The sequence below is a fragment of the Magnolia sinica genome, chromosome 6 (genome assembly GCF_029962835.1).
Source record: "Magnolia sinica isolate HGM2019 chromosome 6, MsV1, whole genome shotgun sequence".
Taxonomy (NCBI): Eukaryota; Viridiplantae; Streptophyta; class Magnoliopsida; order Magnoliales; family Magnoliaceae; genus Magnolia; species Magnolia sinica.
In genome coordinates, this window is record NC_080578.1 from 85,714,219 (window position 1) to 85,735,324 (window position 21,106).

Below are 21,106 nucleotides of genomic sequence, written 5' to 3' on the forward strand. Positions count from 1 at the left end.
ATCATAAGCAAGATTTCCATGGGGTAGAAAAGCAAGCGATTGCCATTCTTTTCCAAAGGGATCAGAGAACTCTCAGGCCTTCCATGTCAATACCATAGGATTCCTGACACACATGATTATCACTGTCCCATATCACGTGTGCAAATTTCGTATCATCAGCTTCAGTGGCATTGCTACTTTCAACCACCTTGCTTTTCACTGTGATACCAGAACTTTGCTTCTCATGTGCCTCCCTGAACATCAGGCTCTGTGGTTTCAGTTTTCTCCAATATATCTATGTTATTTGGCCTTGGGTTAATGACTCTAACTGTGTCAGTCTGTGTCTGCTCAACATTCATTATGGTCCTCATCAGCACATGGACAGTTGTGTTACAATTGAACACCACCAAAAATGACAGGTAGTTCAGCTGTCTTGGACCTTCTTGGAATTTGGAATAAGAAATTGGCCCCTTCACAGTACTCCGCAACTGTTTCTCAGTATAATTCAGCGTGCACAAGAAATTGATGTAATCTGCAATTTCAGCATCATAAATCAACCCTGGACTTTCGACCATTTGTGTGTTAACATGGCTAGAAACAGAGTTGAGAGGGGTCACCATCTCCAAGTCATTATTCATGATAATTGGATGTGTATCTTTTTTGTGAAAGATGATCACTTGTGGAATTTTAAAAGGGTTTTTGATAATCTCAATAGACTTGTGGAAAGTCTAAAGGTCCTTAGGAAATAGTGTCTGACTATTTTTGGTATGCTAGCAAGCTTCAAAACAACTATAAATTCAGGCGCGCTAGCGCATTTTACCTTAGTAATAAGCTTGGAAACCATGCTGAAAAACGTAAGCTAGCGCAACGGCTTTGAAGCAGCCAGCAAATAAGAGGCCAAAGCCTCAAAAATACAATTTACAAAAAGGAAAAGGAAAAGAAACACAGTCCTACAGCTTTAAGAAGTCTTCTCCCAATCCATTACATATATTTTAGCCCTTTTGTATACTTCCCCTACGTGCGTAGTTTGGTTCCTAAAGCATTTGTTGTTCCTTTCTTCCCATAGGGACCAAATTCCGGCCAACATAGATACTTACCATCTTACCTTACGTTCCTTCCCTATTCCTCCGCCATGCTGAGACAAAAAATTCTTCAATGGAGCCCAACATTACCCAGGACACTCCAAAGGCATTTAGGAAACTATCCTAAATCTGAAAAGATGATCGACCGTATATCATTGTCATGTGCGGTGGAAATCATCATCATTATTATCATATGTGATCACATAAGCAATTATGTCGCATATGCCATTTTGGACCAGTGGACTGCATATGCCTTCGTGACATATGCGCTTATTGTGTTGTTGGGGCTTATGCAATCGAGCAAAGAAATATGTGACCACATAAGCTATAGTTATGCAGTTACGCCATCGCATTGTGTATGCAATGACATTACTTCCCAATGGTTAGAAGTCTGGCCATTAGGACTTCTTCTTCTCTTCTCCACTCCCTCTCTCTCTCTCTCTCCCTCCCTCTCTCACTCTAATACTCTCATCTGCCAATCTCTCTAATCTCTTAACTCTTTACTCTCTCTCACACTGTAGTACTCTCATTCTCTCATAAAATGACATCAATAAAATTTCTATGTTGTTTTTTCACAATTTGACTATATGCATTAATTTGAACAGTTGTTAGTTTACTCGTTATGTCTAATAATCTAATAAAACTAGACACACACACACAAACATAACAATTCCCTAGACTTGTAGTATTTTTACATCATTTATCATATAGTTTTTTCATTTTTCCCTTAAATTTTTTTTTTTGTTCTTCAAAAAAAAAAAACAGGAACTTTGGGAGGCTGTGGGATCGCATATGCAATTGTGTCATTGCATAAGCACATAGCCCCCTTGGGTCACACAAGATCGCTTATGCCATTTGTCAATATTGTTGTTATTAGAGCTGACAATGTTGTAGCTGGGGACCATGTGTGATGGGCCTTGTGGAGCAGGGTGGTGATGTCAGTGGCATGGGGACATGACATATATGTGTCGCACATTATGTTGAATTGCACCCTCCTTGGGTCTTCTTTCAAGAAAGTCAGTGCTTTGTTGTGACCCGTATAGCTAGGATGTTGAATCTGGGCGCAGGACATCGGGTTTGATTAGGGGACAATGGGATTAGGGCCTGTTTGGGAGAAATAGGCCACCAATGGAGCTCTATCTAGGCCAACTTCCATAAGATTTGAAGACTTGAGACTTGTGGTTGGATTTTGTGTACTGTTCACATATGACATGAGTCGTCGTCCTTCGTCATATAATGCCGGCAATGTGAAGGCAGAAATTGTGATTACTTCTCCTTCACACTGCCCATTCAGTGCAATCAGTCCCACACCATGAATTTCTTGAATGAGAAATCTGGTAGGTACATCAACATTGTTGCATACTATGATCTTTCCCATGACATTGTCTGGAGTTAAGTCAAAGGAGGCGCAGTAGTTAAGTAAGCAGAAACTTATTGCTGACATCCACCTCCTTCCTTTAGAGAGATTGACCCACATAAATCTCTCCATTCCTTAGCTGGAGTTGCACTGGAAAAGTCCAGTCGAGTGACCCAGCTCGATTGGTGTGATCCATGGTCCTGAATATGTGACATTTATTTCCCTCAGTTTCCGGCCAAGCATGTGGCAGGAATGCCCTTCCTGATGGCCGCGAAGGCACCAATGATGATAGGGTCCTCATAGTAGGGAATGAATCCTATTACACCGTTTGAAGGTAGCAAGGCATGAACGCCATCTTCAATGGCCTTCTCCATTGCTGCAAGAATGTTGGAATCGGTGCATGAGCCGAGACAACAGGCCTTATATGCTGCAATCCTCACCTTGGTAGCAATGCCTCAGGCAGTTCCATTGGTTAATCCAAACATATTCACATTTGTAACCTCAATGCCTGCAGCGGTTGAAGCAGTGTGAGCTTCATGGCTGAACCCATCTTGTGGCAACCTGTATTCACCATCTTCATGTATTGAGCTAATATGGCTTTGAATCTGACAGCAAAGAACCTAGCATCAATCAACTTGTTGTTGCAATAGCTAGAGTCGAATCGAGTTCCATTCTCACATTCTCACTCTCCCACTCTGTCTACTGGTCCGAGCCCGTCATCTCTAATGCTGTCACTTTCCGGCAAAATTCCAGTATCAACAAGACCGATTATGACGCTGTCACTGAAGTTGGTTTCGGGCCAGAGACCGGAATTCACACTCAACCCAAGGAAATCCAGACTCCTTGTGGTGTGAAGCTGTATCTTTCTGTCTTGGTAAACACCTTGGATGTTCTCCATGGTTTGGGCTTCTTGAGCAGATAATTTCTCCGCAAGACAATGGAGAACGACATCATAGATGTAAAGGGTATTGGGAATAGAGCTGGATTCGACAACTGATTCTGGCATGGATGTGTACCAGTCATCTTAGGTGGTGAACTGAGGGGATCTGGTATAATTGTCGGTGTGACTGACGCATGCCATCTTCGGTTCAGATTCGGAAGGAGGGGTTGCAGTTGCAAATGAAGAAAGTGGAGAGAGTAGGAGTGGAAGAAGGTAGAAGTTGAAGATACTGAAGGAGGTGAAGGACATGAATGAGAGATCATCATGGTTTTTCTGATACTGTGATATTAGAGGAGATGTGCTGGGGTGAGTATGGGTGCATGAGATGAAGAAAGGGAGCTCTTTTATAAGGAGAAGAAGAGCCAAAGCCCCACCAAAACCACTTTTGATAAAATTATTGGTTTTTTAATGAGGGATACTTTTTGTAGTTTTAGTTAAAGATAGTTACTGAGAGTGGAAAGATTGATTTTATATTTCTTTTTCTGTTCTACACATCTGTTTGGCCGTTATGCATATCATCATCATGTAACTCTCTTTGATGAAAATACCACTTTCAATTCTTACTGTGAAACAAGTTGATTATTATCAGTTTTTACCATTGTTTAAAAACTTGACAGTCTGACTCGGGGATCGGCAAGATTTCAAGTAAGCTTGGCCCAAAAAGATTGGTTTTTGACATGATTGCTTGGCCAAGTGACTCAGGGCCGAGTTTTCGTGAGGATCAGATGATCCGACAAGGAGGATAGTAAATTTTTGGGATTTTTCTATTTGGCCGCCTGCCTTTTGGCCAAGGACCCAAAACCCACCTACCTATTCCATGTAAGGACCTGCAGTTGATTGAAAACAGTTAGTTGATTAATTTTATTATTTGAATCTCTTCAATCTGATTATACATGCATCTAGGGTTAGGCCATCACATGTCCTCCCTGCATCACTGTTGCTTACCTTGACTTTGACTAACAGATCCTTAACATAAGTAGTTGTTAACGGTGGAAAAGATAGTCTTGCCCCTAGTTGACTGCAGATATCACTTATTTACCCCATCCCATGGTGTTTGGTCGAAATCCAACCCGTCCATATGTTTTACTAGCTTATGTTAGGACTCGAAAGCACAAATGAGGTGGATCCGAAATTGGTTGGCTACATGATAGGAAATAGTGGGAAAGGGAGTTGCCTACCACTGAAACGTTTTTGGGGTACATCGTGATGTTTATAGGCCATCCAAACCATTCAAAAGATCATTCTCAGTTGAATAAACTGAAAGCACAAAAGCATTATCCCAGTCCAAAGCTTTTGTTTCCCCATGAATGTTTCAATGGTGGGCGTACAATCTCCACTATTTTCTGTCTCAATCGATCTTTGAATCTGCCTCATTTTTGGGCTCATGCCCTAAAATGTCTTGCCAAAACAGATGGAGTCCTGGATTTGGCACGAAATGTCTTTGGACTAGCAAATGGTTCAACGGTGTGCATTCAATCCCCATTGTTTAGTGTCATATGGCCCACTTGAGCTTTGGATCTTTCTCATTTTTGGGCCCATGCCCTAAAATGATTTGGAAAAATAGATGGTCATCATGATTTGCTCAAAAATTGTATGTGGCCTAGTGAATGTGCCAATGGTAGGCGTTCAATCCCCACTATTTCTTTTGTGTGGCCCCACTTGAGAGTTCGATTTGCATCATTTTTTGGCTTATCCCTAAAATAAGATGGTAAAACAAATGGACGAGGTGGATTTCTCACAAACATCATGGTGGCTGCTTAGCTTCCCACCGCATGACATTGATAACCCCATCTATCTCTGTCACATTTACAGTGAATCCATACAACGACAAGATGCATGATTGACTCCATGAACCCTAAACCCCATCACTATCCATGATTGACTCCATGAACCCTGACCTCCGTCACTATGTTTGGTTGAAATCCAACCCTTACATCTATTTTGCCAACTTATGTAAGGACATGAGACAAAAAGTAGAATCATCATGTCTTGCCAGGAAGAATATGATGAACTCACCTCAACGAGGTGGATGCTTAGATGATGCTGGCGCTTGGTAAGTACAAAGGAATTCTTCTCTTCTCATAGTTAGAGAAAAAAGAAAGAAGATCCTTTTCATTTCATTTCATTTCATCTTTCTAGCTTTCTAGACCAAGCCAACATGCAGAGGGCATTTTGATTTTCTAATTCTACAAGAATTTTTTTGAGTGTTTCATTTGCTTCTCTTCCATGGAAGTTTCATTTTCCTAGAATGTATCCTAATATTTGGCCTAATTCTTCTTTTGATGATTGATTCAACCTCTGTTCAAAAAGATATACCCTGGTTATATTTCATCTCTTCAACAAGTTTAGTAATGAGCATAATGGTCCACATTGGATATGGACCAAACTGTCTCACGACGTTCTAAACCCAGCTCATGTACCTCTTTAATGGGCGAACAGCCCAACCCTTGGAACATACTACAGCCCAAAGTGGCGAAGAGCCGCCATTGAGGTAACAAACCTTCCTGTGAATGTGAACTCTTGGGGAAGATCAACCTGTTATCCCTAAAGCAACTTTTATCCATTGAGCAATGTTTGGCCGAACCCCTATCTCTTGATTGATCTGATTAGACGCTTGCTTTTTCCCAGTTAAGTAAGTACCCATTATAGTTGTGTAAGTACAGTTACTAGTACAGTATTAGCTCTTACAACAAGCAGTAATAGCTACCAGTACAACTCTTACAGTGCAATTCTATCTGCCTGCTTATCGTGTCATAGGGTGTGGTTTGTGGAATGATATCCTCTTTTTAACGCTCATGTGCGACGGGTGTGGTTTGTGGAATGATGCTATTGTGGTGGTCAAGGACAACGTGTAAACGTGGATGATCTAACCATTGATATGGATGGCGTATTAGGTTTTCTCGCTCTTATTGAATTTCCTATAAAATCTCACGATTATAAGAGGATGTTAAGTTTGAAAAAATTGGTCCCTCTTATGATTGTTAGATTGCCCACCTACAGATTGGATGGTTATGGTTGTCTGTTCAAAGTGGTTCCCTGGACAATTCATGTGGCCCACCTACATTTTAGATGGAGTGGATGGTCTCCAATGTCCTTCCTATGGCCCAACCTACGTTTTGGACACTTTATGTGGCCCACCTACATTTTGGACATAGTGGATGGCCTCTAGTGGCCTTTGTGTGGCCCACTTATGTTTTCGACAGAGTGGATATCAAAAGAACATTTTGGTGGGCCCCACCAAACTTACCCACGTTCCATGCATGGCAAGTGACGTCTCCTCATGCAGAGGATGTCACTAAATGCAATTAGCATAACGAGTGAAATGGGAGTAGGACGATCATTTGCCAAATGTAAAAGCATGGGAGTAAATCAGTGATATCTGCAGTCAACCAAGGGCAAGACCGTCTTTTTCGTAGTTAATGACTACTTCTATTAAGGGATTTTGACCGTACTAGTATTTTGGTACGGTCGAATTCTCCGAATAGAAGGGAAGTTTCAAATATTCCAACGGTAGTCATTTAACATGTTTTGAAAAGTTTTTTAGACCAAATTGTCCTTGTCCTTGGACCAATAGGTTTTTTTAGTGAAGAAGTTATATCATATTCAATCCTAAGAAAGTGATGTAGATGGAAGTTGTTATTGGGCCTATGGAATCTAGATCCAATCCGTTTATTTTCTTTGTAGCTTTTTATTTATATAGAAAGATGCTAACTTCTTGTTGATATTATCTATTTGTAGCTCACAAAACTTGATAACTTATAATGGTGTTCATTCGATGCGAACCATTTTCTTGTGATGTGGTCATTGTGGTTGGCAGATGTTGATCATGCTTCCAACCATGACCTTCTATGAAATTTTGAAGTTAATGGATGGAGTGAATTCCACAAATATTCGATGGTGGACCCCATAGACGTTATCCTTATAGTGTTTAGGGTCAAGGTTGTTGCCATGTGTTAAGGGTGCAGGTCTGTATATGGAACAGATAGACAGGTTTTGAGAAATTATTTAAAAGTAAGAGGTTTTAGGTCCATACCCAAAAGGCAAGCGGCCTGCATATTCCATGCAGTGAAGCCAGGGATATCATTGGTGTAAACGATATTGGAAATAGAGTTGGAATCGACGATTGATTCTAGCATGGAAGTGTAGTAGTCATCTTGGGTGGTGAGCTGAGGGGGTCTGGTATAGTTGTCAGTGTGAATGATGTATGCCGTCTTTGGTTCAGATTTCGAAGGAGGGGTTGAAGTTGCAAAAGAAGAAAATGGAGAGAGTAGGGGCGGAAGAAGGTGTAAGGTAAAGATATTGAAGGAGGGGAAAGACATGAATGAGATCATGATGGTTTTTCTGATACTGTGATATTAGAAGAAATGGGCTGGGGAGAGGATGGGTGCGTGAGATGAAGAAAGGAAGCTCTTTTACAAGGAGAAGAAGAGCCAAAGCTCCACGAAAACCGTTTTTGACAGATACTGTTTTTTTAAAGAGGGATACTTAGTTCAAAATATCATTTTATTTCTTCTTTGTTGGTTTGGTTTTATAGTTTTAGTTAAAAATAGCTACTAAGAGTGGAAAGATTGATTTCATTTTTCTTTTGCTGTTCTACGTGTCTGTTTGGCAGTTACACATATCGTCATCATGTAAATCTCTTTGACAAAAACACCCCTTTCAATGCTTATATTTCCATGTGAAACAAGTTGATTATTATCCATTTTTACCATTGTTTAAAAACTCGATGGTCTAATCGGGGATCGGCGATATTCCGAGTCAGCTCGGGCCCACTTCACATGGGTTCCGCTTCACACGGGCCACCCACCCCGAGTGTGTCCTCGCATCCCACAGGCTACCCCACTCAAGCCCGGTGTGAAAATGACCCTGCATTAAATTTACTTTCTAAAAAAAAAGGAGGAGAAGCTCTCAAGTCCAACCAGTTGGACCACTAGTTACAGTCCAACCAGCGGATAACTTCCAATGTTTGATGTGTGAATGACATGATGCAGGACATGAAAATTAAATATGATATGCAAGATCTCAGGCTTTAGATTATATTAATTCAGAAACAATCACATAAAATTCCACATCCAACATAAAAGTTCAAACATTCAAGCAAGGGGAATCTATGCGGGTCCAGGCCTACACAGGCTAGGGTTGGATTAGTAAAATTATGGACCAAGCGATACTCAAAGGGAAGTAAAAATCATCCACACATGCACAACAATCAGTCTCTAATCCAAGGGATTCACCAATTCCAATTCAAAGAACCCTAGGGTAAGAAAAGGGGCAAATAAATTGAAAGTAATGCAATCTAGAGTTAGGGTTAGGGAGAATAGGTATGAAATGAGTAAAATAAGCGGAAATCTGAACCTAGAGATAGTCCCCGCACGAGGACAGCGGGCCAGGTCTGTCACACATGCGCAAGGGTCTGGCCACACGTGCGAGGGGGCGCCGAACGTGGAAAGCCCCTCCTTGGCTCTGGTCGGCCAGGGGAGGACTTTAAAACTCTCAAATTTCGTGTCGATCGGATGCGCAGTCTGTGCGTGGTGCTCCGCCGAAGTTTCAGCCCTCCTGCAAGGCCAGAATATGGAATTCTGCTGTAAAGAGGAAAACTGTTGCAATAAAAGACAGATTTGAAGCGCAGATGGTGTTAGGAGATGAGAAATAGAGATGGTAGAGGATGAGGGCGAATCGGAATCAATGTGGCTTCGCACCACGGTAGTTAGCCCTTCAATGAAAGGAGGGCTTCGCAGCCAATTGGATTTCCAGAACTCGAGAAAGGAGTAGAAAAACGCAGAATTTTTATTAAGCTTCAATGAGGAAAAAAAAAAAAAAACCTACAAGGGGTGCCTATTTATAGGAAAACCCCAAAACTTGCGCCATGTGTGCTACCTATTACTTGGCGACGAAGTAAACGAAAATAAAAACTAATCAAAGAAATCTAAACCGTTCATGATACTCTAAATAACATTGATAAGCAAAACCTAAAATATGATATTAATTAGACTAGTGGGCCACGATCATGAGATCCCATGATGGGCTTTACTTGAATATCGGGCCCACTCCACCGAATCAAAACTCTGTCTTCTAGCTAGAAGGCCCTCCCTGGACATCGTCATCAATCCAGATCGACGGTGGGGCCCTCCTTCTCCTTGCCTACGTGTGTAGGGGGAGCGGCGTGCGTGTGCGTATGCGCGTGATGTCCCCATCATGACATATTCCAACCTCTTCAATAAGTTGGCCTTCTCACGAGGATCACCTTGTGCAAAATCCAGGCACATCCACTCATTGAGTGGACCACACTTGTATTTTGCTATTACCCATGGTTGGAGACTGTTTTTTATGTTGTGGCCTGCCTGATGAGTAGATGGGGCTGATTTTTGCACTAGGTGATCTCATGGTGAGGAAAATCTATTAGAAGGGTTGGATGTCCAATGCACATGAAACTATAGAAATTATCCACTTAGTGGACCACAACTTGCAATCCAATGGTAGTACTCGAGACCTTTTCTAAAAGAAGATAGCTAATGCTGATTAGGATATTTCCAGCTGGTAATGATAGGAATGATCTATACAAAAGCCATCCCTCTAATGCGCTACTTATTGACAATGAAAGACCCTTTGTTTTTTTGACAAATATATCCTTTCTTCCTATTAGCTAAAAACTAAATAACCCTGAAGGATATTAGGTTTCACATAAAAATGCAAAAGGAAACACCATTTTATTTTTCTAATTTCCTGGATTGCAGGCTTAGATCACACCAATTCAGAAACAATCACACAAATTCCACATTCCACATGAAAATCCAAACATTCAATTAAAGGGAAATCTATGCGAATCCAGGCCTACACAGGCTAGGACTGGACCAATAAAATTATAAACCAAACAATGTCAAAGGAAAATAAAATCAACTACTCATGCATAAAAATCAGTCCCTAATCCAAGGGATTCCTAATTTCAATTCAAGGAACCCTAAGGTGATAAAAAGGGGCAAATCAATTAGGGATCATGTAATATAGGGTTAGGATTCATGAAAAAATGACTATGAGAGGATAAAGAGGATAAAAACCTGAGCCAAAAGATGATCCCGCGTGTGGACAATAACAATGGCCCAAACGCATGTGTATGTGATTCCGGCCACACGTGTGTGGAGCCCACTATTCAGAAAAAGGCCACCTTGGCTCAGGTCGGCCAGAGATGGACTCCAAAACCCACAAATCTCAGCTCGATCCGATGTATGATTTGTGCGTGGTGCTCCGCCGAAGTTTCAGCTCGCTTGCGGGCCGAAATCTGGAAACTTGCTGTAATGAAGAAATCTAATGTAACAAAAGAACAAATTCAAAGTACGGATGGTCGGGGAAGATGGAAAAAAAGATGATGGAAAATGGGGGTAAATTGGGATCGATGTGGCTTCGCACCACAGTAGTTAGCCCTTCGAAAATGGAGGGCTTCGCACCCACTTTTGAATTCTTCCACAACTCACGAAGAGAGCAGAAAAATAAAGCAGGAATTTTTTTATTAACTTCAATGAATGAAAAGAACTACAAGGGATGCCTATTTATAGGGAGAATCTTATACCCCAAAACTCGCACCATGTACGACACCTATTACTTGGCGATGAAGTAAACTAAAATAAAAACCAAACAAGGAAATCTAAAGCGTTCACGATGTTCTAAATAATAACAATAAGCAAAACCTAAAATATAAAACCAATCCGACGTGAGCCACGATCATGAGATCCCATGGTGGGCTTTTCTTGACTATCGGGCCACTTTTCTGAACCAAAACTTGTCTTCTAGCTAGGAGGCCCTCCCTGGACATCGTCATCGAGCCAGATCGATGGTGAGGTCCTCCTTCTGCGTACGTACGTGCGTAGGAGTGGTGGTGTTTGAGCGTGCGTGTGCACGATGTCCTCATCAACTCTCCCCGGCTGCGAATATTTCGCCACTGGCGAAATAAAACTCCTGAACCGCTCTAGGATGTCGGGATCAAGTCTCTAAAGCTCCTCCTCAGTGAGCCACGCGCTGTCCGAAGTTAGGCGTGACTTTCATTTAACTAGGTATTTCTGAAACCCGCCATGCGACGTGGAAATTATTTCATGGTCTAGAATATCCTCTATTTCCTCTCTGGGTTTGTGAAAGCTAGATATGGGAGGCAGAGGCTGGGATGAAAGGTCGGGAAGAGGCCATGGATCAAAGGGTAAGGTTAGGACATCAGGATAGGTGAGTGAAGGGCCGGACAAAGTATCAATGGGTCCCTGAAAAGCAACTAGATCCTCCACATTGAATGTGGAACTAATTCCCATAGAAGGTGGAAGATCTACCTCATACGCATTGAGACCGTTTCGCTTTATAATTTTGAAGGGCCCAGCGCTACGCGCATGTAACTTACAAACGGCCCCTGGTGGGTACCGCTCGGGCCTGATACGGACCATCACAGTCCCCAATATTGAACTCTTTGAAACGTCTATGTAGGTCTACAGAAAATTTGTAATGCTCATTACTAGTAGTGATCTTTCGCCTGATTTCTTGATGCAATGAATGTATGTGATGCGCAAAAGACTCTGCAGACTCTGATGGCCTATGGGACAATGACATGGGGATAAGATCAATAGGCTTCCTAGGCTTATAACCAGTAACGACTTCAAAAGGACTTAGACCTGTGGACCTATTGACAGAACTATTGTATGCAAACTCGGCTATGGGTAGTACGGCGTCCCATGTCCTGGTATGCTCCCCCACTAAACATCGAAGTAAACTCCCTAGGCTCCTATTAACCACCTCAGTCTGGCCATCGGTCTGAGGGTGGTAGGCAGAAGAAAACTGGAGCCTAGTATTCATCATGTGCCATAGTGTCTTCCAAAAGTAACTCATGAATCTCACGTCACGGTCAGACACTATGGTTTTTGGTAACCCATGCAGTTTGACAACCTCACTAAAGAATAGCTTGGCAACATGAGAGGCGTCGGAGGTCTTAAAACAAGGAATGAAGTGGGTCATTTTAGAGAAACGGTCCATGACAACGAATATGGAGTCATGCTTTCGAATAGTCTTGGGAAGTCCAAGCATGAAGTCCATACTGATGTCCTGCCAAGGGATGAATAGAACTGACGAAGGTGTATATAATCCTGTATTTTATTTCTTTTGCTTTGTCAGTTGACAAGTACAATATTATCCTATAATTTTAACTACGTCTCGCTTGAGGCTTGGCCAATGAAACCTATCCTCCATTAGGGCAATGGTCTTGTCTCGACCGAAATGACCCACGATCCCTCTCGAATGTAACTTCTAGACAAGAAAATCGCGGAAGAAGGTGCATGATATGCACAAGCGGTCACTCCTAAACAAATATCCATCTAAAATCAAGTACTTACTATTAGCTCCTAACGGACTCTCTAACAATGACGCGTACACAACTCCAAAATCTGAACATTCAAAATAACCTTCTTTAATGCACTTAAGGCCCGTGACTTCAACACTCATGGAATTGAGTAACGCGACTCAAGGACTTAACACATTGGCATGCTCATTCTCTACACGGCCTTGTGCTTAAGCACAAAAGTGTACTCTTGAAGGAATTGAACCCACTTAGCGTGCCCGGGGCTTAATTTCTTCTTAGAGTTCAAGTATCTTTAAGGCCTCGTGATCTGAGAACAAGACGAATTCTTGCGGTAATAGGTAATGTCGCCAATGGCGTAGTGATTGCACTACCGTGTAGAATTCCTTGTCATAGGTGGAATATCTTTGCTTTGCCTCATTCAGCTTCTCACTAAAAAGGCGACAGGATGCCCTTCCTGACTAAGTACTCCTATGCCGACTTCTGACGCTTCACATGCGACTTCAAAAGCTTTTGAAAACTCTAGAAGTCGTGATTGGAGCTTTGGTCATCTTGACCTTTATCTCCTCAAGGCCTTCGAGGCGGCCTTTGTCCATTGAAACTCTCCTTTTTTATGCAGTGATGGGAGCCACAATGGAATTAAGCCTCGAATGAACCGCCTATAAAAAGTGGCTAAGCCATGAAAGCTGCGCACCTCATGAATATTGCGAGGTTCAGGCCAATTAACGATGGCCTTGACCTTCTCGGGATCCGCCGATAAGCCCTCAGCTGACACAATAAAACCTAAGAAGATCACACTACTAGACAAGAACGCGCACTTCTTTAGGTTGGCGTACAACTTCTCGGCCCTAAGGATCCCACATACCCGCCTCAAATGGTTGAGGTGTTGCTCCTTAGTCGTGCTATAAATTAAGATATCATCAAAGTATACGACCAGGAACTTCCCCATGAAGGGTCTCAACACTTGGGTCATCACACGCATGAAAATGCTTGGGGCATTAGTTAATCCAAAAGGCATAACTAGCCACTCATATAGCCCATCCTTCGTCTTGAAGGCCGTCTTCCACTCATCACCAGGGCGTATACGGATTTGGTGATACCCACTTTTGAGGTCGATTTTTGAGAAGATAGTAGCATTAGCCATCATATCTAGCATGTCATCAAGACGCGGTATGGGAAATCGATACTTGATCGTGATTTTGTTGATGGCCCTACTATCAACACACATCCTCCATGTGCCATCCTTCTTAGGTGTAAGAAGGGCGGGTACGGCACACGGACTCATGCTCTCTCAAATGAAACCCTTCTCTAGGAGTTCATCAATCTACCTCTTCAACTCAGCGTGCTCCTTCGGGTTCATTCTGTAATGCGGGAGGTTTGGTAGAGTTGCCCCAGGGATTAAATCAATGATATGTTATATATCTCTCATAGGGAGAAGCTCATTCGGTAAATCATCAGGAAAAACATCACGAAACTCATGTACTACCTGAATGGCCTCAGTGGGTAACTCTACGCTAGTCTCTGGTACACTCTCCCTAGCCACAAGGGCGTATATCATCGAGTCCGCCTCCGTCTCTCGCTCAAAGTCTTTGGCATTCAAAATATGGAGTGGTTTGGACTTGGACTTCGACTCCTTCACTTCTTTTGGGCCGCTCACACCACTCTGTGTGGTGAACTCTTTTCCAGTTTTATTCTTGGGTGGTAGAGGATTTAGCTTGACCTTCTTGCCCTCAAACCAGAATGTACACACATTTGAACGACCAAATATGGTAACATCCCTGTCATAGAGCCACGGCCTACCCAGAATGACATGGCCCACATCCATAGGAACAACATCACACCAAATTGTGTCTTTATAAGATCCGAACTGAATAGGGACAAGACAGCGGTGCGAGACTGGAATGGATGTTTCATCAACCCAGGAGACTCTATAGGGCTGAGGATGGGCTTCCAGCTTCAAGCCCAAACGACTCACAGTGCTAGTGGATGCCACGTTGGCACAACTACCACTATTCACGATCATCTTACAGCTCTTTTCCCCAAATTTTGCATAAGTGTAGAAGATCGTGTTGCGGCGCCAGTCATCAGTGTTCTTGGCTTGAGCTAGGGCGCAACGCATAATTGCGAGGGTCAAAGACTCTTGTGCTCCCTCTTCCTCATCACTAGGGGTTCCGACTGGCTCATATTCCTCCTCCTCACTATCACTCTCTGGGGGCACTACTTCTACTTGCCCATCAATAAGGAGTACTTTGGTGCCCTCTCTCGTGCCGCACTGGTGAGCAAAGTGACCAAACCCCTGACACCTAAAACACCTAGTGGCCCCACTTCCACGTGAACTAGACCCGACAATCTCTTTACCCTTATCATCCTTAGGTCTGGGCTGAACATTAGGGAAAGGTTTGTTTTGGAATCCCGTGTTAGGTCTAGCCCCAGAGGGGTTGGCCTTAGTACCGGATTCGCGAAAGTCAAACCGCCTTCCCACAGATGCTTTAAGGTATTGCTCGACATCTAACACTACTTGGTACAACTGTTCGATAGTGTCTATGTCTTTGGCGAGCAATTCTCTCCTAATGTCAGGACGGAGGCCCATTTTAAAACGAGCAAGGGTGAGTACGGGGTCCTCATCAACCTCACAGCGGGTCGAGTACTCTTCGAATTTCTCAATATAGTCAGCAACACTCATGGAACCCTGTCGAAGAGACTGCCACTCCTCAATCAACCGCATGCGATAAGAGAAAGGGAGGTACTTCTCTTTCAGCGTTTCTTTCATTTCTCCCCAATGGACTATTGGAAGTTCCCTCGCTCTTTCTTTTTTTCGCTCAACCGTCGCCCAAAACCTCTTTGCTTGACCCACAAGCTTCATCTTGGCGAATCGGACTCGTCGAGCATTCGACATATCATACCACTCAAAATAGTGGTCCATATCCGCCAACCAATCTAAAAAGCTTTAGGGTCCAAGTGGCCATCAAAAGTAGGGGCATCTACCCTAACTCCCTTGAGGAGTTGTGCATCTGGGTCATATTGATCATGATGTCCCTCACGGGGTGGGTGCACAGGTACGCGCCCATGACCAGCTCCTTGGCCGCCTCCATTCCTTGGTCTAACCTCCTGACCAACTGCCTGAGATTGGGCATCCTCCCCAGTGGTGGGGTTTGCCCTGAAGGAGGCCTCTATTTCTTCGAGACGTTTATCTATTTGTTGTTTCAAATGCTTATTCAAGGACTCAATTTGCCGGGCTAACTTGGCCACTTGTTTCTTGTAGTTGCTCCATGTTTAGTGTGGGGTGCAAACCGAAGCCGCGACCCGTACGTGTGGGCATACACTGACTTGCTCAACTTAAGGACCTTGCTACGGCAACTATATGCGTTTAAAAGCTAAATGACCCTACGAGACTCTATATGAAGGAGACTACACACTGTTACTAAAATTCAGCTATATATGATGGATAATGCATGAAGGACTCAACTAAACTAAACCCTAAATATGTGATAAATTCCCCTACAAGAACCCTAGGCTCTGATACCAAATTTGACGCAGGACGTGAATTTAAATATGATATGCAAGATTTCAGGCTTAGATCACACCAATTCAGAAATAATCACACAAATTCCACATCCCACATGAAAATCCAAACATTCAATTAAAAAGGGGAATCTATGCGGGTCCAAAGCCGACACAGGCTAGGACTGAACCAATAAAAATTATAAACCAAACGATGTTAAAGGGAAATAAAATCAACTACTCATACATAAGAATCAGTCCCTAATCCAAGGGATTCCCTAATTTCAATTCAAGGAACTCTAAGGTGATAAAAATGGGCAAATCAATTTGGGATCATGTAATCTAGAGTTAGGATTCATGAAAAAATAGCTATGAATGGATAAAAGATGATAAAAACCTGAGCCAAAAGATGATCCCGCGTGTGGACAACAACAATGGCTCAAACCCACATGCGTGTGATCCCGCCTGCATGTGTGTGGGGCTCACTATTCAGAAAAAGGCCAGCTTGGCCCTGGTCGGCCAGGGGTGGACTCCAAAACTCCCAAATTTCAGCTCGATCCAATGTACGGTTTGTGTGTGGTGCTCTGCCGAAGTTTCAGCTCGCCTGTGGGCCGAAATCTAGAAACCTGCTGTAATGAAGAAATCCAATGTAACAAAAGGAAAAATTCAAAGTACGGATGGTGGAGGAAGATGGAAAAAAAGATGATGGAAGATGAGGGTGAATTGGGATCGATGTGGCTTCACACCACGGTAGTTAGCCTTTCGAAAAGAGAGGGCTTTGCACCCACTTTTGAATTCTTCTACAACTCACGAAGAGAGCAGAAAAATAAAGCAAATTTTTTTTATTAACTTATGAATGAAAAGAACTACAAGGGGTGCCTATTTATAGGGAGAACCCTATACTCAAAAACTCGCACCATGTGCGACACCTATTACTTGGCGATGAAGTAAACTAAAATAAAAACCAAACAAGGAAATCTAAAGTGTTCATGATGTTCTAAATAAAAACAATAAGCAAAACTTAAAATATAAAACCAATCCGACGAGTGGGCCACGATTATGAGATCCTATGGTGGGCTTTTCTTGACTATCGGGCCACTTTTCTGAACCAAAACTTGTCTTCTAGCTAGGAGGCCCTCCCTGGACGTCGTCATCGAGCCAGATCGATGGTGGGGTCCTCCTTCTGCGTACGTACGTGCGTAGGGGTGGTGGTGTGCGGGCGTGCGTGTGCACGATGTCCTCATCAGAAAACCTATTATGTGCACTTATTTTTTTTTTTTTTCCTTCTTCTTCTTCATTTTCCTCTTTTATTTTTGTAATGACTCGTAAGTTAACTCGCCTGAGTCACCAATCCACTCAACTCACGAAGAACTTCATCAGGTCGGGTAATGCAGGGGCATTTTCACACCGAGTTCAAGTAGGTTGGCCAGTGGGATGAGGGGCACACTTAGGGTGGGTGCCCCGTGTGAAGCGGGTGGCTCGTGTGAAGCAGAACCCATGTGAAGTGGGGCCCACAACGGAGGTTCGGACGAGGTCCTAACCCATGGGATTTGGGGCCTGAACTATGAGATAAAGGGATCGATTTTCCATGCTCTATCCATTCGAGCTTTTAGAGCAAGTTGTTAATTGTCCTACATCATTAGGTTTTTGAGTTTAACACTGATTTTACAGCCGACTGTCAAAGCTTCTTTTTTTTTTCACATGCACACACACCCCACACACTCACACCATAGTGGGATTTCACAACCTATGGGTACTCGAACCCTTGACCAGGTGTTGAAACTCTTGTGCATCTACCACCATGGCAAGAGTAAGGACCCAATTACATTGGTCAAAGCTTGAATCTAGTTTACCTGCTTAAAATCATTCCTCTGAAACTCTGGGTCAATTCAACTTGGCCTGATTTTGAGCAGAGTTTCATGGAAACATGGTAACTGGTATGACTTGGTCAAGTCTTGACAAGACTCATCGAGTCGGTCTGGAAACTTGGCCGACTCGATGCGACTTGGCGTAACTCAGTCGAGTAAGAGTATCATACCTTGCCACCAGTAACCAGATACTATGGGTTGTTGACCGTTTTAAATACTTAGCTCCTTTTAAAATGCTCTTTATAATCTTAAATATGACTCGATTAATATTAAATATCGAGTCAAGTTGAATAAAGACTCGGTCGAGTTTCGAGTCTACCCCACCTGGCTGGATATTGAGTCGAGTGAAGTTTTCGAGCTTTTAGACTATGTTCAAAATCAAACACTTCAACCACTATGCTAACAGCTGTTGTTAATTCTCTGTTCTGTTTTCTAGTATTTTAGATGAAGCAGATTTCCTGGGTGAAATGGGCAAGAGCAGGTCGGAGTGGTTTGACCGGTTGGATCAGCAGCTGGACCAAGCTGCCTTTTAAAACGAATTGAGGTATGGTCTGGTTTTAAACTGATTGATATGAGTTGCTTTGGGCATTTCAGCTCAAATGGGTCTGAGGTTGAATCATATCATTTTTTTTTTTGAATCTGTTCTTTCATTACAAAGGTCAAAAGACAAATAGGAAAAAAGAAATATTGTCTGTACAGAAATAAATAAATCCGCAATTGTTTTTTTTCATCACAAATACCCCTTTGGTTCCACATCCCTATCATGAAATAATGAAGTTTTGGCATTTTGAACTATGCAAATATGGACTTTATTCTGTACACGCGGTATACATTTATGAGATCCAAAGACATTCCTAACTGTTACAAAGGCAGCGTACAACTGGACTCTAAAAGAACACGATTACGCTCGATGTGAAAGAAATTCATTGATTGGACAGTTGAGATCATCCCATCAAGGCTAATTTTTGATTTGTGGCGAATCAATGGGGGAGCCCTAGGAATGAGCAGTTCAGATCTCATTGATGTATGCCATGTGTAGTGTACAGCAAATGATGTTGTGGAGACATGGTCTACCTGATGTGCAGACTGGCAAAAATTTCAGACCAGAGTGAGTACTCACTGTGGGATCACCTGATGAACAGCTAGGATCACCCAACTATCTGTTTGTGAGTAGGTGCTCAAGTAGTAGTAGCAATTCTTCAAACATGCATGAAACTTGGAAAATCATGACAAGATGAGGGCTGTCAATTGCATACAACTGTTGTAGGGGCCCCATGCAACAAAAAGCCATGGGGCACTATGATGTGTTTGTGACATACACTTCGTCATCATTTGCACTAGCTCATGTTAGGATGTGAACCCAAAAATCAGGGAATCCAAAACTTAAGTGAGCTACATGACGGAGCAGTGGGGATGGGATGTCACGGCATGATGTTTATATGCCATCCAACCCGTTCATAAGGTGAATCCCACGATGTTGAAGGGAAAACCTCAAATATCAGCCTCATCCAAAACTTAGGTGGGCCCCAAAAAGGTTTCAATGGAAGGTGTCCTGGTCCCCATTTTTTCCTATGGTGTGGCCCACTTGATTTCTGGACTGGCCTTAATTGTCAGGTCCAAGTTCCAACATGAGCTGACGAAAATGATGGATGAAGTGGATGTCACGAAAAACATCATGGGAGCCGCATGGAGCTCTTTGTTGTATGGGCTACCGGGAACAGTTATAGGAAATTCATGCTTCACTTTAGTCCCACATCATACACTTGGGGAAGATTAGGTTGCAACTCCTATCAATATAAAGCAGCATAAGTCATCTAGTCTTGTGTGTCTTATCCACACCCTGCATCCGTTTTTCCATATCATTTTAGAGCATGATCTCCAAAATAAAGCGTGTCCAAAGCTCAAGTGGTCTACACCACAGGAAAATTTGTGAATTGTGTTGAGATATGTGGTTTTTTGAAAAAATCAAATATTTCAAAATTTCAGGATTTTGCCACCAAAACATTTCTTGGGAATTTCAAATCGAAAAGTGCGGTGTGTGCTTTTGTCCCACATCAGAAATGAAAAGAAGAAAATCATGATTTATATGAGGATGTTTGTGTAGTATTATTACTTGGAGTTTTGAAGATTGTGATACTCGGGTTGCATATGAATACACGCACACATAGGTGCGGGCGTGGGCAGCATGGCTATAGTGGCGCTAGTTGGCGCACTTTGCACTTGGCTTTATAAGGTAACTGTGAACGGTAACGATCAGTTGTTTCTGAAAACGGCTAGCTACTTTGAAAGCCACAGCGGTTTGAAAATAGACGTGCCATGTGATTCAACGGTCAGATCCTTCAATCCAACGACCGGAAATAGCTGAAATTAACGATCAACGGTCAGAAACGTTTTTCCAACATTCTAAACCATTGATGGTCAACTAGCAATGGTCCACTCCCTGGTGCATATATAAAATGGACCGTTCCGGTCCAAATTTCATTATCTCAAATTCACATTTCTCCTCATCTATCAGATCCTAAGGATTGCATCTCCATTTTAAAATTGTTAATCCATTCTCATTTGATTATGCTAGAAGATTTGCTGTGTTGAAATTGTTCCTAAGTAGACCCTTCGTTATTGTTAAACGCAGGATCCAAACAGACTTGTCTTATCCTCGTGGCAATTCGCTTGGAACCCATCAGCAATTCGATAAGGGGGTGAATCACGCTTTAAGGATAGCGTATATTTTACGTGATTCAGCTTGGTGAAAAAATATAATTTATTTTAATTTAATTTATTTTTTTGGTATTTCCAACATATTTTTCCAACAAATTGAACTCCTACCATCCATCCATGCATGAGCTCCAAAATGAACCATATCCAAAGCTCAAGTGGACCACACTTCATTTTTCTATATCATATTAGGGCATGAGCTCGAAAATGAAGCATATCCAAAGCTCAAGTGGGCCACACATCAGGAAACAGTGTGAATTGAACTCCTACCGTGGCAAACTTCTTGGTGGGCATAGAAGTTTTCGATCAAGCTGATATTTGTGGTTTCCCATCATCCATGTC

General features: G+C 42.5%; 1 long non-coding RNA gene across 1 annotated transcript in view; it reads left to right on the forward strand.

Annotated features, from left to right (window-relative positions):
- LOC131248986 (uncharacterized) overlaps positions 1-18,844 on the forward strand; it is a 31,113-nt gene extending 12,269 nt beyond the window's left edge. The window contains exon 3 of the long non-coding RNA XR_009172567.1: positions 18,486-18,844. This is a non-coding gene — a long non-coding RNA (uncharacterized LOC131248986). The remainder of the gene's footprint in view (positions 1-18,485) is intronic.
- The last annotated feature ends 2,262 nt before the right edge of the window (positions 18,845-21,106 follow it).